Source organism: Mirounga angustirostris, unplaced genomic scaffold (assembly GCF_029215605.1).
Source record: "Mirounga angustirostris isolate CCGP_5_RB_7025 unplaced genomic scaffold, mMirAng1.0.hap1 SCAF_6, whole genome shotgun sequence".
Classification (NCBI taxonomy): domain Eukaryota; kingdom Metazoa; phylum Chordata; class Mammalia; order Carnivora; family Phocidae; genus Mirounga; species Mirounga angustirostris.
Genome location: NW_026991714.1, coordinates 139,294,908 through 139,321,914, shown reverse-complemented (window position 1 = coordinate 139,321,914; position 27,007 = coordinate 139,294,908). Strand labels below are relative to the sequence as shown.

Below are 27,007 nucleotides of genomic sequence, written 5' to 3'. Positions count from 1 at the left end.
TCACAAAGTCCTATGAGGCAGGTAGAGTAGGTATTATTATTTTAGTTTTATAGATTAGAAAACTAATTTTCAAGGAAATTAAGTGGATTTTCCAAGGTTATCCAATTACTATGTGGTGGAGTCAGGAGTCCAACTTGGCTTTCTGACCCCAAGTTCTGTAGGAACAGATGACTAGGATATAGTTTTACAATGAGGGTTAAGGGGCACGTGGATTTGGGTTCTAGTCCCAGTACAGCCTTTGGGAAAGTTAATCAAGTTCTCGAAGTCTTCTTTTCCTTCCCTATAAGATAGGGATAACAGTAGGGTCATTTTGAGGATTTCATGGAATAATGCAAACACACTAGCAACGTGTTTATTCAATATCCACTGAGTATCAGCTTTTTATTACAGATTTAAGACTGTTGAATACACAATCTCTTTACTAGCCTAGGTCTGGTGCAAATTAACCTATGTTAATATGCCTGTTTCGCCGTAACTCCATAAGATCTTATGAACAGCCCAGTGAAATTATTTTAAAGCTAAACTGAAAGCACTCTGTTCCTATATCAAGTACATTCAACACAGCATCTATTACAAGGTCCTTCGGAACGGAGAGGCAGATTTTTGTAGTATTTTTTAGTATAAATGCCTTCTGTAATATAGAAAATGTAAATTCACATAATCCTCTTTAAAACATTTGAGCAATTTATATTAAGAATCAGAAAAATGTTCATATCCTTTGACTAAGTAATTATGCTTCTGGGAAATTATTTAAAATATATAAAAAGCCATTATACACACACAAGCACACAAAGATGTTTATCACAGAAGTATCCAAAACAATAAAAATAACCAAAATGTCTAGCAACAAGTCTATCATTTAGAGTTCCTTAGTTGCAAAGAACAGATGGCAATTTTGACTGTCTCTAGCAAAAGAGAACACTGGAAAGATTGGGTAGTTCTTCAAATCAATGACATCAGGAAGGATGGGAACCAGGGTAACTCCAGGGACTTTCATATAATGGTCACATGGATAGTCTTTCTTTGGGGTACTGTGTTAGAATGACCCAGCTTCAGTCACCTTCTGCTTATCAACCAAACTTTGAGCGGGGTGACACCATGCTTAAGACTCTCTAAGCAGATGATATGGAGGTCATATCTAACTGGCCTGGCTTGGGTCATCTGCTTGCCCCTTGCTGAGATAAAATGCAGAATGAAAACACTGTGATCAGCAGTCTCATCCAGATCCCACACAAAGGGCGAGTGGCATTCATTTCCTGAAAGAAAAGAATGATGCTGAGCAGGAAGAAAAACAGATGTCTACTACTGTGGCAGAATGACCAAATAAATTATTATATATCAATTGGAGAGTATTTTATTTTCTTAAAAGTGACAATTACAGACACGACATAAAATGTTTAAAAAGTAATTTAAAGAAAAACACAAGATATTTAAATACGTGCGTGGGTGTACTACTCTATGAAGGAGAAAAAGATATTGGAAAAACATTGGAAGGAAATTTACCAAGGTCCTTGTGAATGGCTATGTTTTCTGAATGATCTGGGCCCACCATAGGGCTAGACCAATTACGAGGGAAGGAGGAGCATTAAGCTGTTCAGTCTGATAAGCCAAATCATGTCATAGGACTTGAACCAAAACAAAGCCAAAAGTCAAGGGCTGAGAACAGGTTGGAGCTGAGGAAGCTGGAGGATCAGTGGTTTTGGTCTGATCAGTACTGAGCTGCCCAGACTTCCCTCTTTGGGGTGCCTCAATCGGAGGAAAAGGCAAACATTTGAAGGAGACAGTTGGGGAGAAGGAAAGTGGGTGATTTCTCTGCCCCCTCCTTCTTTCAAAGTTCTTATGATGATTTAAAAATTTTATGTGAATGAGAATGAATAAAAAACACCTTAGTCTTAAATTGTTGACTCATTCTATTTATTTTTTCTTAAATATCTACTGTGGCGGTACCTCTATTAGCTCAGTGAAGGAAGCTTTATGTTTGGAATGTGAGAAGTATATTATACTCAACTTTTGTCAATATTTCTGAATTGTAAAATTTTACTTGTTTGACTTACAAGTTACCTAGCTTTATCAGAATCTCAAAATGCAATCTCTCTATTCTTCTATAACTTAATGATCCAGGAGGAGATTTTGCTTATGCTTAAAAGTAATGACTTCACAATTGTTTCTCTTGTAGGTTCAGTAATCTGTTTGTTTTTATAACTCCCCAAAGATTCAGGGATGAAAACATTGCCTAGAGCTTTCTTTAAAATTTCTACAATTTTTCCCTTGATAATATGAGGACAAGGAAACTGTGAATAACAAATTACTTTTCTTAAAGAGAAGGGCCTCTTTGCAAAACAAAGTAAAAAATAGGGGGCTTCAGAATTTCCTATACCTGGTTGGGGATATAGCACCCTCTTTCATGTCTATAAAATAATAATAATAATAATTTTTAAAAAGACATTTGTCATGCAAAGAAACTTCAAAATTTCTGGGAGGGGAAAAATACTGAGGAGAGAAAATATTCATGACTATAGGTTTTCAAGGACCTTGAAAAAGTAGTAAAAAAAAATACATACATATTATATATATATTATATATATAACATACTATTTTCTAACTGTTGATATTCATATTTTGAAATATACATTCTGTAGGGCAGGAAAAAAAGAAAACAACCCTGTATTTTGCAGAAAGATTACCAGCCTCACTGTGCAGAACTATTTAACACTTTCATGAGGAAAGGATGCACTGTAAGTCAAATGAGCTACTGAAGTCATATCATGAAACTTCCTTTGATTTAAAACTGTATCCTCTATTCTTTGAAATGTCCTTCAGCCACAGAAGATTTTTTCTTTTAAAAAAATCTTCCAGAATGTAAAGAGAATATCAAGAAATACAGGTTACGGGAGAGGAAGGAAGCCTGAATATGCACAGAGTTCTTTGCGGGGCTGAGAACATCTTGGGAAGAACCACATACTTTAATCTTCAATGCTGTCATCTTTTCGTGAACCAAAAGGTTCCAAGGAAAATTAATTTGTTAAATTAGAAGGAAAAAAAAAAAAAAAACAACACAGCTTGTCACTTGAAATAATGAATGCCATAATTCAGTTCTTACGTGATTTGTCTTAGACTTGAATATGCAAATAAACCCATCGGGTTTTGAATTGGGCTTTTACCCTTGCAGAGCTCTCCTCTCTAAAAAGGAATGGGAAAAATATAAGACAGCCCTTTTTTCTCCCCCTTGCACAACCAATGGTACACAAACCTGCATATGGAAGCACTACATTAAACAAGTCCATAACAGCTCTGGTTACCCTCATAAAATCTGCCCTAGGACCTCATTCTTCCCCTGTCACTGCATGAACACTCAGGCAGGCCCCCGACTTTTCTGGATGCTCTTAGGTAATAAAAAGAAGTCTTCTTATCACTTTAAGCTACCAAACACAGTCTTGGTTTAATAATTAAAATATCCAGTCCCAATATATAAATGCTTTTAAATGAAATAACATTATATTCTCAATTTAAAAGGAACATTTCCTTCCATCCCCCAGCTCGGGCCAGTGGCAAGGGAGAACCTGCAATTGCAGAAGGGGGGCAAACTTCTGGTCTGGTTTCCCGCCCAGGGGTTCTGCTCCTCTCCCGCTCATCTTGCTGGGGTCCCCAGGGTTAGAGGACAAGGAGGAAGGAGAGATAAGGGGAGCGGGGAAGTTCTTACTTGCCAGATATCCTGGTGGTGATTTAGTATATGAGTTTTCTAAGACTCAGCATGTGTTTAAAACTGACTGCTTTTGGGGTGTTTATGGGGCAGAGGGTTGTCATTTATAGAGACATGCCCAACCCCCATCACTGGGAATCTTGCCGTGTCATTCTCTCCGCAGGATGAATGGGTCCCAATTGGTTGGTTACTTCTCTTCAGCTCCAAAGCGACCCCCATCTTCTCAGTAGTTCTGTGTTCTTTCTTCCAGGGGCATCTCTCAGACAAGACTTACGGTGACCCCCACAAGGCTGTCCAGTGCGGGTAATCTTGACTCCACCATCAAAGCAGCCAGCCCAACTGTCTCTCCCCGTTTAGCTGAGAGTCAGGGTCCTGAGGACTATGCCCCCCAGGCAACAGTTTTCCCATAGCAGGTTCTTGAAGTGGTTTTGTGGAGGGCCCTTTCTAACCACGCATAAAGGGATAGACAGACCTCCCCTAGGCTATCTCCACTGGGGGAGGGGCAGGGTTCATTCATAGCAAACCAACACCCCTCTCCAAAAATGCTCTCTTCCTGATTTCCAACTTCCACCCTTATATACTCTTATCATGGGTGAATTACTTAAGGGTTTTTCCCCCCTCCTCTCCCCAACCCCCCCAACACCTGTTTTTTAATCCCGTATGGTGGTCTGCCATTCATGTCTTCAGTTGACAAAAACTCCTATTTTAATCTATCAATGTTCACAAGAATGTTCTAGTTCAATCCTAAGATTTCAAAGAAATAAAGATATATGTCAGGTATTGGAGGCTCCAGATTTTAATAAAAGTTACAGGTCCTCAGTATAACCCAAAGGTAATACAAATGTGAGTCATTATAAATTCAAGAATGCAAAAGAAAAATATCAGAAAGGCAATGCCCACAAGTTACTTACGGTTCTGTTATTGTCCTATTAAGCAAATCAGTATCAAAGAAAATATGTTGGGAACATGTTCGCTGCAGAAATTATTTACTTTTATCAAACAGTCATTGTTTTCACGCCTGTTGTCTTAACACTATATTTGCTGCCTCCCCAGAGACAGCCTAGTCAATTACATGGTCTTCCTTTCACATGTCAAGGCCAAGAGTAAACTGTTCCAAACACAATGCAACAGCCTGTTTCTTTTGAAGCAAATAAAATAGGGCCATCATTTTCAATCTTGTCTTTTTTTTTTTTTTTGCCTGAAATGTGACAGGATAAGAATTAGGCTAAAGAGAGAAGCATGAAGAAACATTTTCTTCCAACAGGCTGAACGGCACTATCTTAATAATACACTTCCTGATCGGTAAGCAATGAATTCTTTTGTTAACTAAAAATACCTCAATCATTTATTTTAATGACTTTGATTGCCACTACCTACATAGCGCTGAAGGACATTTCTGTCCTGAATCGTATCTTTCCTCATGTTCTTTATTGTTCAGAACAAGCACGCATCGTGATCATGTGATCTTCCTTATTAGCTGTAACTGAAGCTTAACGGATATAATTAATGGATTATTGCAACCCTCTCTTTAGTTCCTCGGTTCCTTTTATTCTTAAAGAGATGGATTCTAATAGTGGTATTATCAGATTCTAAATACAGTAGAGACAGATTAGAAGTATGAAATGCCCCTTATGACTTACCATGTGGCTTATTGAGGTAATAGAATAAATGTCCATCCGGAGGGATATTGTTAGGTTTCTAGCACTTCCCCTTTGACTATCCTTGGAAACTAGAAATCTCAGTTCCAATATCCTCCTAAGCCCCGTCCTCGCTATCTGAGATGGGCTAGTCACTTATTCTCTCAATAATGTCATCTGTAAAATTACCCCAGCAAGAATTGTCCAGCCTAGATAATTTCTTAAGTCAATTATGCTCCCCCAAACTTTAACCTTTGAGGCTATACTGTATTCCTAACATTTACCTAGGGCTTAAAAAAAATGTCTGGTACAATTATGGGTAATTTTTATCTTATTTCTTTCTTTATCTACTATTTTCTCAGGTTTCTATAATGAACAGGGATTATAATTATAATAAGAAGAAAGTTATTTAAAAAGAACAAAAGAAAAAAATTAAAAATTAACAAAAATACATTTGGGGGTCTTATCTACCCCCAAGCTTCACCCAATTATATTTTAAAATTCAAAACAGGGACACTTGGCTGGCTTAGTGCATGGAGCATCCAACTCTTGATCTTTGGGTCATGAGTTCAAGCCCCATGGTGGGTGTAGAGATTACTTTAAAAATTAATGAATGAAAAAAAAATTCAAAACAACTTGATGTGTAGAGATTACCAAGCTATATTTGAGAAATCTAATCACAAGAGTCCAGATGTAGCATTGTATCAGACTTTAATAACATTTGTAGAAAGTCTGCATGTGGAAAAAGCAAATGAGCAAAAAAAAAGAAAGAAAAAATAAGACAAATCACATGCTATCCCAGTTCCCGGTGCACCAGACTGATCAGCAGAGCTGGGCTCAACTCAGTTTGATTTAACCAACATATATTGAGTCCAAGGCATTGTGAAATGAAGAGGAATGGGGAGATGATGGTACAATAGAAGGGATAGATACTGAAACAACTCCCAAACTAGTCAGACTAGCAAATGTGCTAAAGAGAGGCAGGCATGAGACCCTGGAAAATACTAGTTAATTCTGACTGGGGAGATCAAAGGCCTGGCATGCTCTGCTAAGGGGTTTATATTCTAGGGTGGTCTGTGTGCTGTGTTCTTGAACAAATTATTTAGCCTCTCTGGCCATCTGTTTTTTCAGATGAAAACTAAAAAAACTGTATTTCTAAATTTCTAATCACATCGGCTGTCAACTTCCAGGAGTCCATGATTTTATAGTGTGACAATGATGAGGTTCCTTTAGCTCTTCCTTTACCGTCTTGCTCTAGTTCCCAGATCACTCACTGCTGTTGTCAGGCTCTGTAACTAAGTCTGACTCTGGGGTTAGAGCTCTTCCTCTCTTTGCATTTCTTCCTGACTAAGTGAACTACGGACGCACCCAAGTTGCAGATAGAAAACCCAGTGTTTGACCTGGGTGTGTACAATCAAGCAAATTTGGTTCAGAGCTCCCCTTTCTTCATTATTTCTCTTTAAGGCATATTGATTAAATGTGAGGTGGGGCAGGAGGGAAATTTAAAAACTTGTTAAATTAGCTGTTTTTATAATTAACTGGCTTTGGCTGTCATTCTAATTTAAAGACATGCAGAGTGCTCATCCTTTCTTTTTAGTCATAGTGATTTTTCAAGTTTCTGTGAATTTTACACATTAACCTTAAGCCACATGCCTTTCTGACATTCTTTGAATTCCTTAAATAGATCTAGGGGGTTGGATTCAGGGCTGGCTTTTAATCGCATTACACTCTCAGGAAATCACAGCCACTTTGCTTTCTTTTTTAAAGAGCATTATTATGGATTCATTCAAAGGGGAAAAGCATGTAGCCTGCATTTGATGATGCACTCAAATACCAGGACAAGTTATATATGTATATGAAGCCATCTTCCTGTTATTTATTAAAACACATGTGAAAGTAATGTTTTAATTTATTCATCCATTTAATTAAAAAAAATATTTATTGAGCTCCTGCTAGGTGAAAGGCAAAACAGCATTAAACAAAATGACCCATCCTTTACTGTGAATTTATTTTTTTCTTGTGACATTAAAATGATTCAGCCCTTTAAAACTTCTCCAGAAACTGCAGGGGCAAGAAGCTGTTGGATGAATCCTAAAGCTGAAAGGACAACAATTGACTAGAATGTAAAAGAGAAAAGGAAGCTTGAGCAGGATTTTTCAACTTTAGAGCTATTGACATCCGGGGCTGGATAATTTTTTGTTAGGGGGACCGTTCGGTGCTTTGTAGGATGTTTATCAGCATCCCTGGTCTCCACCTACTAGATGACAGTAGCAGGCCCTCACCCACCCCCAACCCCAGCTGTGACACCCAAAAGTGTCTCCAAACATTGCCACTGTTGCCTGGAGTCCAATTCACTCCTGGTTAAGAACCACTGAGCTAGAATGATTCTGATCATGTGCTACTCACCAAAGTTTATTCCTTTTGCTTCTTAGAGATGATAGCAAAACCCATGCACCTCCACCTGTATCCATTTAGATTTCACATAGAACAAATTCCATTCCTGCACTGCTCACTCTGCCATCAGGAGGTAATAATAATGGGTGCGCCTTAATGAAAGGGACTGGAAAGGTGGCTACTGGCCGGAAGTCAGGATTAGAACTTAGTTTTCCTGAATGGGGGTGAGTTTGTATTAATATAGCCACACTGTCTGGGGCAGTCTCTCTCATGACGGATGTGGGAGGAGTGGCATGGGGGACTGCAATGTGGTGCCCCCAGGAACTTGAAGCTACAAGTGTCTTGGGAGTAAAATTCAGAAATTAGCATTTTTATGTATTGAGTGGAAATGTGCAAAGAAACTTCAAGGAGTGGTTGTCACACTTGTAGTGTGTATAGAGATCGCCTAGTAGCTTGTTGACAGTACAGATTCTTAGGCCCCGCTGGCAGAGATTCTGATGTAGCCGCTGTAGGGAAGGCCTGAGTATCTGCATTTTTAAGACACATTCAAATGATCCTGATGCATATGGTCCCTGACTTGTCTTTGAAAGACAGTGCCTTGAAGATTGAAAAATAGCTGCCAGGTGTTGACTATGATCTGACTGGAATCATTGCCATGTGTTAAGAAAGGATGAATTCGTCAGTAAGGGCAGAAAGGCAAAGTCAACTATAATCATGTCAAGGAAGGAGAGTCCCTGGGCAAAGTGGATAGTGCCCATCCATCTAAAGTCCAAAGGAGAGAATGACCCTGCCCAAGGACTCAGCTTGTCCCTCCCTTAAGTCAACCGGTGTCCCTGTTGTGGAGAAGGATGTTCTACGGCATCTTGGTCTAAAGTCATTAAACATTGAAAATGTGTAACTAGCTCTTCTTGCCTTCCCTGGGGTATGTCCTATGGCAACTCTCCTTGCTGTAAATTAATAAATGGATATTCTGATTGCATATATATCATCAGTCTGAGCCTGGGTAATGAGTCCTTCCCATAGAAATGGTTCTATTCTCAGCATGCTGACAAATCTCAGTTTCTAAGGCTGGAGTCAGAACTTGAGCTGTGGTAAATTAACAAAGGTAAGACCAGTGGGTGTGTTGGTAAATTTTTGACAGCTCTCCAGAAAAAGAAAAAAAGAAAAAACCAACAACCTGGATTTGTAGCATTGGCCTATCTCCATGGTGCAAATACACTTCCACCATGGCCAATTTCAAGCTACTGGCCCAGTGTCAGTCTCTCTGGAGTGAGGAGATAGCATACATTATGAAGTATTGTTGCATATGTATACAAGCAACGTGAATAAACTCAAGGTATAGGTGGTAAAATAATTATGAAGGGAAGAGTGTGGAATAATTATTACCTTTGTTTTAAATTTATTTAATATTATTACAAGTTCATTTATATAACTTAATTTTAAACAGTGACTGGTTTAAACAACCAATTTACAAGATTCCTGAAGGTTTAACAGTTGGCCCTCATGAGCTGGTATGAGCCAGCTCCAGCATACCACTGGAAGCCCAATCTGTGGGGACTAGTTTGGATGAACAGATCACCTTCCCTGGATGACACCTCTGTTGCAAATGTGCATATTCTTTAGAGTTTCTATGTGGACACAAAACAGGGTCAATCTTATTACCCTCTTGAGCTTAAAAATCACCAACCCAGGCCCATTAATCTCTTAGATGTGTCTAATCCTTTTAAAGTGTACAAAGAGGGGCGCCTGGGTGGCTCAGTCGTTAAGCGTCTGCCTTCAGCTCAGGTCATGATCCCAGGGTCTTGGGATCGAGCCCCACATCGGGCTCCGTGCTCCGTGGGAGGCCTGCTTCTCCCTCTCCCACTCCCCCTGCTTGTGTTCCCTCTCTCGCTGTGTCTCTCTCTGTCAAATAAATAAATAAAGTCTTAAAAAAAAAGTAAAGTGTACAAAGAGCTGTCATACACATAATTTCAAATGATTTTTGTAACCACCTCGTGAACAGAATATAATGGATGTCTCCCTCATTTTACAAATGAAGAAACTAAACAGAGAACAGCTTCATTATTTGCTCACACCTAACCAGCTAGTCTACAGAAGAGCAGAGAAGCAAGGAAACTACCATCTATTAAATGTCAGCCTTAGACCAGACATCAACCTCTTGTTTAATCCTCTAATCAAACCTATAATGTAGACATTTTTGAGCAGATTTTAAATATGAGAAAAATCGAACTCAGTGAGATTATGTAACTATTCAAGGTCACATCCCTGGTAAGTCTAAGTCAGGATCAACTACACAGTACTTCTCAAACTCTACTGTACATCAGAATGCCACAGGAGCCTGCTAAAATACAGATTTTACAGCCCACACTCAGGGATTCTGATTCAATAGATTTAGGGTCAGACCCAAGATTTTGTATTTCTAACAAGCTCCTTGGGCAGGTACCCATGATGCCAGGCTGGTCCACTGTTGGAATAGCCCTAAGCTGTACCATGCAGCCTTATTAAGTGCTTCCTAGGAACCCAGGTGTCCTGACTCCTAGTCCTGTCCTCTGTCCACTGCAATACATTGCACTAGTTTCTTCTAACCTCTAAACTAGCCGAAGGATGATACTGTGTATATATCTGTAAATGTTTATTACATATAATAAATTAATGTTCTCATTTATAATAATTAATGTATATTTTCTTCTAATCAACTGACAAACACATAGTGGTGCTGAGCTTTTGTATAAACTGATACTCTCTGGAAAATGCAGTGGTCAGGAAAACTGTTATATGAAATATTTTAGAACCCTCCCATGGGGCTTTATTATTAAGGTTCTGGACAGACCTAGAAACAAGAAATTTTAAGTCAAAATTTGTCATCAATAGTCCATGTAGGAAAAAAATCACATGTGTTGCAGAACCTCTGGAATCATCCATCGCAAAATAAGCTCCTCTAACTTGCATTTTCAAATTTCAGTTTTGCTTCGGGGAAAACTGACTTCTTACTCCACTGATATTTATACTTGGGAGATCTGCACTAAAGCAATACTTCATGATAACATTAATTATAATATTTATAAGACATCTTTCCATGAGGCTCTCCAATAACTGCTGTCATGTAATCTTTTTCTCAGTGTGAGCTCAAGAAAGAGACGGGATCATCAACTCCACCTTTGAGATGACAAGCCTGCGGTCCTACACAGACCTTAGGCGTCTTGCTGAAGGTCATTCACAGATTTAGCAGTCAAGAGAGAATCAGAACGTAGGCCTCAGGAATCCTAGCTCAGGATAGCCCCTTATACAACCACTCTTTCATTTAACAGATGAAAAGTGTCTGCACAGAGGGTCGGGGGGAGGAAGGGTGAACGCTGAACAGGGAGACTCAAGCCAACCAGCTTGGTTACTTGGTAACAGCTTCGGTGAAAGGACAGGAGAGGAGTCAAACTCTTGTCTAAAATTAAACTACTGGTTTGAACCACTCATTTCTCTTTATTTCCCATTACCACAGAAAAATATGAGTTGGCATTTATTCTTTATAGCTTATCAAATCTGACCTGGGAGAACCTATTACAGCTTCTGAAAATGGATGTTTTATTAAAATAGCTTCGGTTCAAAGTATCATATTTGTACATGAACAGTTGGGAGGCAATTCAAATAATAGGGGACCCACGAATGCATACTCAATTAAGATTATAATTTAATTATCTTCTATTGTAATAGATGATTGGGGGAAATCTATTTCAGTTTTTGCCCCACCCCCACTATTCTTCCCTTTGCCATCCTCTTAAAATACCAAGTATCCCTGCTGAGCATTCATTTTGCCCCCTGCTCAAGGGTGGTGCATCAACTCACTGTATTTCCCCAGAATGTTCATTTCACGGATGACTAAAAATAGTGACAGTGTTTTACCCCATCCAAATGATGAGCGGCTATATGAGTTGAGGAACTTGGATTCTTTTTATGGCCCAGATCTCCATTATTATTAGAAAGCATGAATCACATCCAGAGGGTTCTAAAGTCCAGACTTTATACTGGTGGGAAGTCTCCCTATCTATCTGGCGCCTAGGCCAGTCCCTGTGGGCCCAGGAAGAGGCTGGACGCATATCCACGGGTGCAGCATTGGGTCTGAATTTGGGAGGAGGTGGAGTTGTCAGGCTGTAGTGAAAATCTCTCTTAATTCTGCTCCCTCCTTTCTTCCCCTTGACACTGATTTAGTTCAGTCTGCTCTCATATCTAAAACATGCCACGTGCCTTATACATTCAGGCGCCACCATCAGCACTCAAATGTGAATTGTTCTTGCTATTGCTTTGCAGTCTTTTAGGACCATCAAGTTTCTCTTCCTCCTAATCAAATTTCCTCTGCTCCAACATAGATGTCTTCAGGTTTCTACCCTGCTTAGAAACCTTCAATGGCTCTCTACTAGTTCCATGAATGTTTCTCAAAGTGCATTAGAATCACCTGGGTGGCTTTTTCTACACCTGTACATTATCAGGCTTCACCTGAAACCTAGTGTATCAGACCCTTTAGGAGCTGGGCCTGAGAATTGCATGAGAACAAGCTCGACAGGTGTCTCATCCACTCTATTAATAGTGTGAGACTTACTGACCAACAGGATGGTGTCCATATGCCTTTGCATGACTTTTATTACCCCTTAAAATTGGGCTCCACTGTCTTTACAGTCTCGCCTCCTGCCACACGGAATCACTGATAGTCCCTATCAGAAAAAAACTGTGAAAGACTTTGAAATGAGAAAAAAAAATAAATCGGGGGCATCTTGTCTAGCACACCCTGTGGGTTAGTCATGCCTCTCATTGTCATTGAGCTCTTTTACAACTCTGCCTGTTTTATAAAATTGATAATGATGCATGGAAATGCACCGGAATCATGTCTAGTGGAATATAGCTGATTCTCACTCTGTGGATAAACCCGTTTTGCATCTACTTGTAAGCTCACTTCGGCATTCCTCATTGCCTCCTGTGTGGTTCTTTGAGTTCTCCTTTGAACTAGTTGTAACATCTTACTGGTTCCCTCATTAATTAATAAATTTAAAAAATCTTGACATGTGTTCATTTCATATTTGCATGAGGCCATGATTTTACCTTTAAAAGAATTATCCTTTAAGACCCTAAACATGCTATGGTATCTCCCATGTCTCTGTGGGGGTGGTATGGTTTCCTCTGCCTCCTGCCTGCCATACCCACCAGTTTCTCCAGTGATGTCCCTCTTACCCTTCAAGGCTCCACAAAAGTTGTCAAGCATCAGCTTCTCTATCAAACTTCAAGACCAACCCATTCATCCATCCATCCCCAACCGGGCAACTGAGTCTCAGTGCCCTTCTGCTCCTTGTTCCCACCTTGTTTGAGCATTTCTCACATCAGATGCCAGGTGATACTTGTGGGAACTGCTCAAAGCCTGAGGGCACAATTATGACCACTTCTCTACTCAACCCCCTCCGGACTTCAGTTTCCTTATCTATAAAATGGGGATGATAACAGCACTGACTTCACGGGGCCGTTGTCAGGGTTAAATGAGTTGATCCATGCAAACACTTAGAGAGCTACCTGGTATATAGTCAGTTTTGAATAAATGTGAGCCATCACCATTTTTTATTATATTTTTCTAATTAATTGCTTTGGATCCCCCTTGTCTTAGGTGGCAGAAACTGCTAGCTATCCACAAAAGCTGCTTCCTGGGGCTCTATTTCTCAGCCCCCGTTCTAGTTAGGTATGATCAGAAATGGTATATGCACATTTCATGTCTGGCCCATAAAAATTCCCATCTGCGCTCCTCCAAGCCATCCTCTTTCACGTGTACTGGAGTAGAGACTTCAATGACCGGAATAACCTTGGAAACCAAATGTTAAAAATGGCAGATGAGCTATCAGCCAGGTTCCTGAATGACTGCCTGAAGCAGCACTCGCCCTTCCTCTCTCCCTCGTCAACACCCCAGAAAGTGCAGTCCATTCCTCTGCAAGGCTTCCTTCTCCCAAGACCTTTTAGGCTTTCCTGAGCACAAAGATGGGTCCTTTTTCTTCCAATGCCAAATGGAAACGGAGGCTACCTAGACCGCCATTTCCACAAGAGGTCACAGTCCCTTTCATGATGCCTTTTTACTCGTCTGCTCATGCCTTTTCCAGCCTAGAGGAAAGCACACATGCAATGGGTTTCTACAGGATGAGAGCCCTCTCTGTTGGGGCCAACCTTAGCCAAGGATGTTTCACTTGTTCCAAAGTTACAGCTGTTCGTGATTAGCTCTTGCAGTTCATGCACAGAGCCAGGGGCATATGGGCTCCAAGTGTGGATCTCATTTCAGTGTCTGCTACCTTACAGAACCAGATGTACTGGGCTCCCTTATCTGGGTGACCTTTACCCACCACCCTTTACCCAAAGAGTGAGGCAGATTTTTGAACCCCAGAAAATACAAAGATCTCTTCACACTTTTCTGGAAGGCTGCTCATTTACATAAGGAAGAGTAGCCATTTACCTGGCTTGTCCTTGAACCAAGCGATCTTCATCCTGGGATGATCGAGAAGCTGGAGTTTTGGGTTCAGCCTTCAGTGAGCACCGCAGTTGGATGCTGTCTTGACCAGCACCCTTTTACATCATTACTATTATGTCTTCTTTCTACAGTGAATACCTCAGCAATAGAAGCAATGCATAGCATTTGGAGAAGAAAACACAATTACTATGTTTACAGGGGCCCAGAGAGGGTAGCAATTCCTGGACACCCTTATTGGTTTTTGCTCCATACCCACTCCCTTCTGATAACTGTGAGGACTAGATGTGATTATACAGTAAAGCGCTTCGATCAGCCCTTGGCACATGGTGAACCCTCAGAAGATGTCACCTTCTGTCATAATCGTGGGAGGAGAGACATGACCTGCAGTCCTTCTCTTTAGCATTGTCAGAGTAAGAATACGGACCACTGTGCAAGGTACCTTCTCAAGAGTCTGTGTAGGGATAAATGTCTCAGCCTTAAGGGCTTCCTCTAGTCCCTGCAATAGGTCTTTATAAACTTCTGCCAAGTTATTTCAGAGCAGTTACCAAAGCGGGGGTAGATTCTTTCTGTCAGCCAGCCTGACTTCCACATATATTTCTTCCCCCATCTTCCCTTCAGGGGACCCTGCCCACGCGTGCTCGTCACCACCCCACCCCGCCCCCCGCCCGAAGCTGTGAGCATTGGGGAGAGGAGAGAAGACTGCAGTTTTGCCAACCCTTGGCAGGAATCTTTCTATCTTATTTTGTTTAGAAGACAGCTTCCACCAGGCCCTTCAGCTGTGCAAAGATATCGGCATAAAGCATTGTCTCCACAATTACGAGACAGGCTAGTCAGCACGGTCTTCATCAAAATGAGGTTTCTTTCCAAGAGGTAAAGAAGCAACTCTATTACTATTGGCAATGACTGTGTGTGTGTGTGTGTGTGTGTGTGTGTGTGTGTGTGTGTGTGTGATGGAGAGACAGAGGCAGGCAGGTGTGAGGGGTAGGGAGGGGATAAATGAGTGTTCTCTGCAATGATTACAGAAAATTTAAGCCCCTTTCATGATCCAGTTCTAGACCTAAACACCGTGTTACGAAAAGTCAGGCTTTCTGTGTTTTGTTTTTTTCTTTCCCCCTCTGTGAGCATTTTATTTCCTCAGTCTGCTGGGCAGTTACTTAGAGAGCACTTTCCAGAAAGGATGATACAGCACAGTAAATGGCCCAAGGGACTGCTCTGTTCAAACCTAAATCAAAAGTCATTAACACTGTCTGATGGCCATTTGGCAGTCTCGGGAGAAGGGAGTTCACAGCAGCAGCTACCCACCTCCTCGGCTCCCGACAGCTCCGGCCCGCTGACCAGGTCAGGACTGACCCGGTCCCGTGCAACCAGCATCCCATCCCTGTGGCCGACTCAGGTGCCACTGCCAACCATGGAGAGCCACAGCTCCAGAGACCACATGGTCTGAAGGGGACCCGAGGCCTGACATGCCCAGGCCGGGACAGTGAGCTGGAAGGGCTAGATATCTAGGAACAGAAGATCGCCTTGTCATCACACATATTTGGCCCTCAAAATGTCTACTTTAAATCTTTTTTAGATAGATCCCTAGGTAAGAACAAGTGAACAAATACCCTTGCTCTCTTCATACCTAATACAATTAAAATAAACTTATCAACACAGGATGGACCATAAATGATATATAATTATCTAGAGTAACAGGTCTGATATCTATGAACTGAGTTTAAATTACCAGCTTATGTTAAAGATTTTTTTTTTTATTTGAGAGAGAGAGAACAAGAGAGAGAGAGAGAGCACATGAGAGGGGGGAGGGTCAGAGGGAGAAGCAGACTCCCTGCTGAGCAGGGAGCCCGATGCGGGACTCGATCCTGGGACTCCAGGATCATGACCTGAGCCGAAGGCAGTCGTTTAACCAACTGAGCCACCCAGGCGCCCAAATTACCAGCTTATGAAGACTTGCAGTGAACGAGGGGGACAGGAGAGAGAGTGTACAAATAGCTACATTTTTAAGCAAATATAAATGTTGGTGAGTGCTAGAAGGGAGTTAACAGGGTACAGAGAGTGAGAGGAAGGGGGGGCCTCACTTGACCCTGGGCGAGGAGACATCTGGGCTGAGTCCTGAAGGATGGGAAGGAGGCAGCTTTGGAAGAGGTGGGACAGCAGGTGTAAGGACTTGGAGGCAGGAATGGGTTTGGTCCATTAAGGACCAGAGAAAAGGCCCCGGGGTGGCTGGCACTCGTTAGTCAGGAGGAGGGGGGTAAGGCAGAAGGGGAACACATAAGGGAGAGATAGGGGAAGCTGGGGCGAGCAAGCCCCCCACCACCGCAGGAATGGATTGAAGGTACATGAGCACCATGTGGAGAAGAACTTTCCAACAGTTTGAGCCATCCAGATGGAATGGGCTTCTCTGGCAGACAGAGAGACAGAGAAGTGTCCAGCCACCAGAGTTCATCTCCACTGTTCTCAAAAATGTGCTACTCGATTCCTCCTGTCTGGAGTTCGGCTTCACGATTATCCTTATCACATATCATCTTGTTAGATTCAGTCCCTCCCTCTGGCCTGACTGGCTCTTTCCAGATAAGCATGCCTCCGATGTTTTCATCTGGAAGCCGGGGATGAAAATGTCAGCTAGAGCAGGGCTGAGGACAGCGGGCCGCTAAATCCACCCTCCAGCAGAGGGGAGAGGCTGTTCTTAGGGATGAAATGCAGAGGGTTCAGGCTTTAGGCAGGGAGCAGATGACCTTTACTATCTGTGATTCCTGACCGGGTCTATGAGATCTGTGTGAATACATCACAAAGTATAACACACATTCTGGCACGAGTGGGTTTTTAGGGGAACGTGTCTTCATGAAGATTCAATATGTAGATATGGGGAGAGCAAATTTCTTTTTGGGGTATAGTATTTAAGTACAACATTTTTGGGCGCCTGGGTGGCTCAGTTGGTTGAGCGACTGGCTTCGGCTCAGGTCATGGTCCCGGGGTCCTGGGATTGAGTCCCGCATCAGGCTCCCTGCTCTGCGGGGAGCCTGCTTCTCCCTCTCCTACTCCCCCTGCTTGTGTTCCCTCTCTCGCTGTGTCTCTCTCTGTCAAATAAATAAATAAAATCTTTAAAAAAAATTTTTTTTTAAATTCTTTAAAAAAAATAAGTACAACATTTTTATTATCATGAATCAATTATTTCTTTTTATGCCAACAACATATTTCTGAAAAGTGTCCCGTATGCCTGGTATCTTGTCTACGATTGCTTCAGCATTTGGCCTCTGGGGGTGGAGGCCAGCCAGCCATCTGCTCATCGCCCAGGGGGAGGAGTGTGTGATAAGCATTTCGCCGCGGGTCCCTTTTCAACTCAGAAGACGTTTTCATTTTTGCTACCATTAGAATGTTCCTATTTAGGGAAGCCAGGCTTTCAAAACCAGCATTCTGAAGAACCGCTTACCTTAAGCATTGACGCACCGCAGGCAGAACGAGTTCTTTCTGGCAAATGCAGAGCCTCCAGCCACAGGTCAATATTTTGCACTGTGGGCAAGTCCACCTTCATTCCCACTGCTGGGAATCACCCGGAGATGGGAGCAATCTGGCTTTGGTAACTTGTGCCCCTAAGTGCAGATGTTTATGCTTTGGTTTCCTTATTTATAGAATTAGAGACATGAGATTCATCTCATAATAAAAATACTAATTTTTTTTTTTTAAATCCCGTCTCCTGAAAACACAGAAGAGTTAGAGGAGGAAGCTGCCGGTGTGCCCATCTGACCATACAGCGCAGACACAGTTCTGCTTTGGAGGAGACTTGTTATTGCCATTCTGGGTTCTCACTGCCTGTTCCTGAAGAGGCTCTTGTAAGCAGAAATCCCAGAAAAAGACCTTCAACACAAGGCCTTAGAATCTCCTTCTCACATGTTAGATATGCCAGGTAAGAAATGGGATGTGGTCAGAGCCACTTCTGTGTGATTCTATTTCTCAAAGCCTGGTCTGCAGATCACCTGCATCAGAATCACATGGGGTGGGATTCGGGAGATGTTTGTTTGAAGTGAAGATATCCTGGGTTCTAGCCCAACCTAGTGAGTGAGAATCTCTGAGGATGGAACCCAGGAATTTGCTTTATTTGCTCAGTTATGCATGTGATTTTTAGACATACTAAAGATTGAGAACCACTAGTATTGCTTTTCTTGGATGGACTTTTTGGTCTATTTTTAGTCTAGTAATTAAAATGATGCCAGATAGTGCTTCTTCTGTGTTAGTCATTGCTCTAAATACTTCTATTTATATATGTATTAATTGGACCCTTGCAGAACTTTATGACATAGTCTATTATAATCCCCATCTTATAAGAGTGAACAGAAACACAGAGAGGTTAAGTAAGTTGCTCAAATCACACAGTCAGGATTCAAACCCAGGCAGAGTCTGGTTTCAGAGTCCACACATTTAACCCTAGACCAGGCAATTTTATACCTTGGTTTCCTACAATATGACCACATCCCCCTATGTCCCACCTATCTGGCAAACACCTCTTCTTTCAAAACTAACTTAGCATTTTTGCCTCTGGGAATCTTTTTCCTTCCCCCCATGAGGCAGAATACTTCCTCCTACTGTGTGTGAAAGGGAAGATGGGAGCACAGGCAGGTAGCAAAGCTGCTATCTTGTTTCTTGGCCTTACCCTGTGACATCTACTGCTTGTTAGTATTGGCATGAAAACCGCAGTTCTTGCGTTGTTAAAAGTGACCCTACCTCACAGCATTCATTGGCATTGAGTTTGCCTGCCAATCAAACTGCGAAAACCCATGCCAGATTTCCTAGGCGTGAAGTAAAAGTTCCCCTCATTTACTAATCAGAGCAGCTCCATGTGAAAGGCTGACTCTTGTCTGTTGAAGGAATGAATGAATGAATGAATGAATGAATTCTGTATGACTACGTCATTCTCTGGTGTCTCATCAGTGCCCTGGGGGATCAAGCTTCCTGTCCTTATCACACCTCCTTTCCCTCCAAGCCAGAGGTCCTGGTTTGCTAAGGAGGGTCATTACCTTTCCTTGGCAACTGGAAACGTGCTGATCCACATCGTAATGCCTCATATTACGTAGTGCTTTTATCCGAAGTAGACTGCAAATCCTTTTGAATTGTCGGATCCATCCTACAATAGAGCTGGGACTTGGGCATTATTATCATCCTCATTGTGTATGCAGAACCAGTAGGAAGGGGGGAAGGTTAATGACTTGCTCAAGGTCACCACACGTGAGCCACTCAGCCAACGTCGGAAGCACCTTCCTCACCCACAGGCTCACCCTTCCGTCCTGTGGTCCTTCCTGCTCTCCTGGACTCCCACTGCCATTTGCTTCAGCGTTACCCGCAAGCTCTGGTCCCTTGTGCGTTTCCTGGTATCTGATACTCTTTCACTCCCAACTCTTTCACACACATTTCCAGTGTGACAGTCGCTCCATCAGCCACTCAAAGCAGGAGCATTTGAAAGGAGGTCGGCTATTTTCCATGAGTACAATTATTTATGTGCACAAATAATCGTGCACATAATTGGCTAATGGAGAGTGCAATCGGCCACATGTGGGCATAATTAGCCACTTGCCCCTCATTTGGAGGGTATAATTATCAAAGCAGGCAATTTTATATCTGCGGGTAATTGTACATGCAGAAGAGAATGGTGGATAGGAAATCCGGTCCTTAATTACCTTTCATGTCGTTATTTCCAGAATAGCATTTTAAGATAAAGGTAACTTTCTGTTTTCAATTGCCTGCTGGGATCAACTGTCAGATCTAGTCATGAGGAGAAGGCAGGGAGCAGGGCATAGGAAAGAAATGCGCCAGGATTTTGTGTACCAAGCTGAAGTCTGAAGCTTCCTCGCCAGAAAAACCCCAGCAGCCAATTACCCTGGACATTACACTGAGGCCCACCTAGTGGTCAGCCATCTGCCTATGCAGACAATAAAGCTCAGTTTTTATCCTTCTCCATTATTGTGTATCATTTTTCTTTAGCAGTTTTAACGTTTTCCTCACTTTGTGGTTTTATAATCTCAGAAACGCCAGTTGGCTTGGCACAGTAAGTGATTTTGTTCGCTGCTGGAAGTGGGTCATTTAAAATGCTTTAACAATACCTTTAACTAGTCATTCATCTGGGGATGTACATAGAATAATAAATTGAGAACACGTCTCTTTGTGGTTTTTCCAAGACGTTAGATGACAGAGATTTTGAAGTCTCTGCTGTGCCCCCTGCATTCTGGTTTAAACAGCTCTGCAAAACTTTCCCACTCTCCCACTCAATCACACAAAAATACACTTGCTAACAGCAGATCCTAAAAATACATGTCACATGTGAGCACAAGGGAAATTATTTCTTAACATGAATTGACTCTTTAGGAATATGCAAGCTGAGTAATTTTTTAAAAAGAAACTCCAAATCTCCTATTACACTCTCCTTCATCTCCATCAGAGCCTTGTCTTTAAGGGGGAGGGGGGCTAGTACACACAGTGGTTGGGGGACAGGCTTTTTGGCACCAGAAAGATGTGGGTTTCAAGCCTGACTCTGCCACTTGCCAGATGTGTGAACTTGGATAAGTTATTTAAAATTTCTAATTCCATTTCTTCGTCTATTAAATGTATTGTTCTGAAGATTAAAAGGAATGCAGGTAAAGTACCTAACAATGCTGGGGACATTGTAAGGGCTCAAATAAGTGCTATCTATTATTAATATTAAGAGCCTCATCTTTTAATCTATAGCGTCCCTCACATGTACCAGTCACATGACACTGTATTTCGTGTGTCCAGGCCTCATCTCCCTACTAAATGGATAGGAATGTTGTCTTATCTGTCTTTAGAGTCCACACAGCATCATGCCCATAGAAGATGCTCAATAACTGGCAATGGACGATGGAGCATAACATCCCGTGACTTTTATTACTGACCTTGAGCCAATGTCACACTGCCCTCCATGGCTTCAGGACCTTGATCATAAACTCTATCCTCCAGCCCCTTCTCCACAGTCGCCCTCCTAGCTGGAGGGCTCCTTCTAATCTCTGTGTGCACCTCTCCGGCTTCAGGACCTCTGCCATCACTCCTCGAGCCACTCTTTAGACGTCGCTACCCCTCATAGCTGAGGCACCCCTGGATCTTGAGTTTCCTTGGACCTCGTTATGTCCCCTTCCTTACCTTCCACCTTGCGGGGGCCCAACCGTGCACATCCCTTCCCGGCTCTGCTTTCAACGCCTTCACGTCGATAGCTTGAAACTAGTCACTGTGGGAGTATTTATATCGCATGATAAGCAAATGCTACAAATCAAGGCTTTCCCCCACCCCAGGAGGGCCAGTGGTTAGCCATTTTCCAGTATAACACTGTGCATGTTTACATATATCTATAGCATAACCCCGGATCCTTTCCCACCTCATTGTTGTCCATCATCCCCTATTGACTTTTGACTTTCCTATTTTGCATTCCAGGGTCATCTCTTCCAAAACACATGCCAGTCCTCTGATGGTCTGTTCCTTCCCTTTTCTAGACTCTCCTTGGGGGTAACTCGAACCTTCTCCTCGGATCCCATTCATTCCTTCTGTTACCCATCTCTCATTAACTCCTCATGTGCTCCCCTCGGCTGACATTCTTAACCTTCAGCTCCTGACGCCTACATCATAGGCAGTGTTTTAAATATGGTAAGGCACTGTCTGTCTGCATTTATTGTTCTGATATTCACATTATCTCTTTAAGAGAAGGAGAGAAGGGGTGCCTGGGTGGCTCAGTCATTTGAGTCCTGGGATCAAGCCCCAGCCCTGCATGGCTCCTTGCTCAGCGGGGAGCCTGCTTCTCCCCTGCCCTCTCCTTGCCGCTCCCCCTACTTTTGCTCTCTTTCTTTCTCTGTCAAATGAATAAATAAAATCTTTAAAAAAAGAAAGATTTTATTTATTCATTTGAGACAGAGTGAGCATGAGTCGGGGGGAGGGGCAGAGGGAGAGAGAAAAGCAGGCTCCCTGCTGAGCCAGGAGCCAGACGTGGGGCTCCTGGAGCTCAATCCCAGGACCAGGAGATCACCTGAGCCTAAGGCAGATGTTTAACCATCTGAGCCACCCAAGCACCCTTAATTAAATAAAATCTTTAAAAAAAGAGAGGAGAGAAAGATAGAGGGGTCACACGCAGGTCTTTTAATGGTTGGCCTACTGGTCCCTTTAGAATTTTTTAACCCAGTTTTAACACTAATGTAATGTTTCTGGCAGTGACTTTCACATGGCATTTGATGCTGTTTTCACTCACTGCAGAATGGAGTTCTCTACTGTGTATCTTCATACAGCGCTAACCCATGTCAGCCTCCAAGTGCTTATCAAATGGATACAGCTCTCCCCTGAAAGAAGAAAATCATAAATATCGCCTTTTTAAAAAAATTGCAAGTCTACAGTGAGGTGCTTACCCCAGAGTAGTGTTGCTCAAGGTTGTTTATACTGAGCCCATGACCGATGCCCTGTGTTCCTCTGGAACATCTGCTGAACCCGAGCCTGGGCCAGAGGGGGCTGGGGGAGAAGAAAGGACGAGGAAAGCTGTGGCAGAGGATGAAAAAGAATGATTCTGAAGGGCACTGCGCCCTGCTCTCTGGGACCGCTCTGCACATGGCTAAGTGGGAGACAGCAAACTGGGCTGGGTCCATTTGGCCTGCACAGTCCTTTTGAGGGATTTTACCCAAAAACTGAGCTTTCTGGCTTTTCCTGAGAAATCTTCAGTATTGGCCAGACTGGCCCTGCATTTCTGCATGGGAACACAATTGGCTGTCCCTTTAAAACAGGAGTGCACTCTCCAGCTGGAAACAGCCCACAGCACTGCACCCCCCCCAAACCCAAATTGTTTCACATCCAGCCAAAATCACTCATTTATGTTGTCAGCTGGGCCTCTGCAGGCATTTCAGTTTGACATCTAGCCTAAAGGAAGCCCCGGAGCTTACCTACATTTTAAACATTTCCCTACATGATGTTTTTATAGGCTAGGGTAGGGTCTCAGTGTTTCTCTCATCTATGAACCTCCACAGTGCCTGCCACAAAGTAGATGCTCAGCTAACTAGAACGAAGTGCTCACTGAATTAAATGGATTGACCACCCAGGCAGCCTTGCTGGAGCTCAGGCATGCTAGTGTTTCTGGGACATGAGCTGCAGAATGTCACTTGTAACAGGTTAGGCTTTGGTCTCTCAGCAGTGGAGGCGAAGTCCCCTCTGGAGGTGTGTAGAGGACCGCAGAGGCCCTTTGAAGAACGTGAGTGAGAACCAGTTAGTTAAGGAAGCTCCTTTTACCGGACGAATCTATTACTGGATCAAGATTTCAGTGCTTAATGAAAGGACCAGAGCGCTAACTAGTCGTTTAATCCTTAGTTTGCCACATGGGCCTCTGTTTCCTCATTAGAAAAGCAGGACTTGGTGGCAGAGTGAACATTCTGCATGATTCCATTCTGGCTTTCTCCGAAAGAGGGCGTGGCAAACTGGCCTTAATCCCAGCACCTTCACAGCAAATGTCTTTATAATTAGACTTGTTACTGACTTTAAAATAATTTTTCGAATCCCTAAATAAAATAATGAACGTTGTGTTTCTGATGGAGAAGGAAGTGGGAGACTGTGAACATGCCATTTTCTCACCACCGTGACTTGTTCTTGATAACACCTGCTTTAGGTTGGTTAGCACTCTGCATTGCTCGTCTTCCTGGCTGTTACCTTTGGCCTAGACGCGGCAGAAGCGAAAACCCTGCACGGAAATTAATAAAGATCTTGGTTACACCGCCTTTGAAGCATCTGCCTGCCCTCAAAGTCATGCACCAGCTCCCATACTAATTAGAGCGGAACAAAATGGGTGCCTTTCCTTTTTGGTAGCAAATTAAAAATCAAGAAACTGTTTCCCCCTCTTTTGATGTAACCTGACACCACTGTGCATATGAAGCATCTCCCATACTGAAATGAGGGATAAAGAAAACACCAAGGTGCTAATTGAATTCATATCTCCTCCTCTCCCAGAAGCCAGAAAAACAGAACTAACAGAGCAGTTTCAGGTCGTAGAATCTCAATAATCCAAACGGACCCCGTCTCAAATTAAAGTCCTTTTTCAATATCTGAAATTGTAGCACATCAAATTGGATGCTGTATATTTCTGTGGAGGAAATTCCCCCAAAGGAAGCAAGAATATTATTTTCACAAATAATTGGCTTACCACATAACTAATGGTATAAAATCTGTGAGGGCTTAATTAAAAATTGCCCGAAACACTCACAGCAAGTCAAAATAAGTGAACAAAGATGACTTTCTTAGATGAAGACAGGTATGACACATTTCTATCATTTCAAAGCTCTTGAATAGCTGAGAAAATCTATGTATTCCTTTTTTAAAAATTCAATGAATAGTTGTAGGACAAAACTAGAACTCTTAAATAAATCTTCACTTGCAGCTACGACTTGTCAAGTACCTACTCCAATACCAGATGCTATTCTTGACATTTTCCGTACGTTTATTCCTCACTGCAAGCCATCAGTATTCCACCTTACCTATAGAAAAACAGATGCTGAGAGGCAAGGTCATTGAAGGTCATTCAGCAAGTGGCAGCATCGGGATTTGGATCAGGTCTAACTAAACCTAAAACCTATGCTTTAAATAATAGAAAGCATTTATGATGATGAATTTGGCAATGAGCAAGCTTTGACCACATACCATAAGTTGAAAAATTCACTCTTCCTGTTATTTTCTACATCGTCTCTTAAAGTTTTTATTTCTTCCATGGCAGACATGTCTCTTAAGGTCTTAAATTTTTTTGGAATGTATGGCTGAAAGTTGTTACACTACAACATTATTAGCTTATTTTGTTTATCATACCTGTCTTGACTCTTTCCTCCTACTTGTGAAATACTGCCTGTTGAAAATCTACTCTCCTTGGTTAGGCAGTCTGTCATTTTTGTTTCATTTGGGACAGGAGAATTAATGGATGGGACTAAATAAGAGATGGTGGAGGGATGTGAGGTTTAAACAGACTAAGCAATGAAGAAAACAGGTGTTTGCGTGGGGAAAGAATGTGTAAAATGCAAGATTCTAGAGGAAGTAGCATGGCAAAGCTTTAAGAGTTTCCAGGTTTTCTGGTGGCTCTTAACAGCTATTTATAAAAATACCAAAGCATCTTATTTATTTATTCATGTGCCTGATTGTGAGAAGCAATCACTATCATGCTTCTCCAATATACTACGTCCCATATCAAACTCTCGAAAGAGCATTGATGAAATAAAGACAATGACATTTGTTTCTATGACCATTGATATGAACACCATTGCTGAATTATACTCTTCTTTTCATACTTGTGGGTTTACTTTTCTGTCTGTCTGCTTCCCCAGCGAGCAACTTAAGGACCTTAGCATCTCCCACGCCTAGCACAATGCGTAACACAGAATTGACACTTGGTGAATTTTCATTGAGTAGAGGCACTGTCTGGAAATCCCTACTGACCACTGGACTGGACCCCAAGAATTAGTTTTGGCCCAGGTCAGGTTCTCCAAGGCCCTCTGAACACCAAGTTTAAAGCTGGGACTCCTCCCCCCAAGATGGATCCAGTTCCCCAGCCCTCGCCTGAGCTCCTTCCAGCTTCCTCCTCTTCTTCCTGAATGTCCCCGCCAGCCCAAGGCACAAGGATGTATGGATTATGATACCAACTCTTGAGCTACTCTGAAGACATCATAGATGAAGGGATGCTTGAACACTGAGTAGGGCGCCAAGTGAGGAGTGTGAAGTGAAAACCCGAGAGGCAGACAGGGGGGCAGTCAATTAAAAAAAGAACTCTAGAAATTCCCTTAGATTAATTGCTAATGAGCTTGGAGGTCACTGTCAAATCCTTGCCATGTATTTAGGAGATGAGAAAATGAAGACAGGTACGTGAATTTACTGAAAAGCTTTGGTACAGGGGAAAAGAGTAATAGGATAGTAACTAGGGGCAAAACCTGGGTCAAGGAAGATTTTGTTGTTTTGGCTTCTGTTTTAAAACATTTTTAAATGTTTTCTGGTGGCTCTTAACAGCTATTTATTTAAAAATGTGGAGCAAAGGGAAGACAGAGCCCCTCACCCTCAGAACTCACACTGAAGGGAGACCGTAATAATTTAAAAAGTGATCTGAAGTCAGCCGTGACATAACCTTCAAAGATTACAAGAAATCAGGAGGAGAAGCAGCCGTCTTGGAGAATGTGACCATACAGCTAAATGTCATTTTGACAGCTTCTTTCTTGGAGGTACATTTAAGATTATTTGAATTGTCATTTTCTCTAGGAAGACTTCACTTTAATTATACAAATATTGAATATTTTTCAAGATAAAGATGGTAAAGAATTTGCTTTGAAGTCTTTAGCCTTCAAACACTATCATATGAAATCCTCATTGGCAAAACAGTGAGGAATATGGAAATAAGTGCAATCCGGCCTCATAAATGAGGAACTGTGAATGTTAATGGTGCAGTTTTACCGCGAACCTTTTAAAGGGCCCACAACGGAGAGGCTTTGTTATTTCAAATATCACAGATCTGAGGGCTCCCTGAGGGAGGTAGTGATAAATATTGGTAAAATGCCTATAAAGACAGCAGGGCAAAAAATAAGCCAAAAGTTTGAGTTGGCCATTTAAAAAAGCTGCATAACCTTTCATTTAATTGCCTTTTCCCAGCAAATCAGAAATAAAATCTGAACGCCAAATGTGCTGGTTACCCCTGAACATGCTCAGAAATATCTGCCGTAAGGGGATTTAAAGTGTAATTGCTTTGCTCTCGGCTTAGGGGCAAAATTGAACTGTGGTCTGCGCGGGGTAGTGTGTATCTCTGGG

The 27,007-nt window shown here is 42.2% G+C and overlaps 1 long non-coding RNA gene across 2 annotated transcripts; it reads right to left on the bottom strand.

The window, feature by feature from the left end:
• On the bottom strand, window positions 1–22,031 carry LOC123846878 (uncharacterized). 2 transcript variants are annotated; one of them, XR_006791385.2, is made up of 4 exons: window positions 19,228–22,031; window positions 17,646–17,805; window positions 14,201–15,717; window positions 1–1,256 (listed from the first exon to the last, which is right to left on the bottom strand). It is a non-coding gene; the product is annotated as an uncharacterized LOC123846878 (long non-coding RNA). The 2 variants fall into 2 exon arrangements; XR_006791384.2 differs by having other exon boundaries at window positions 17,646–22,031.
• Between the last annotated feature and the right edge of the window lie 4,976 nt (window positions 22,032–27,007).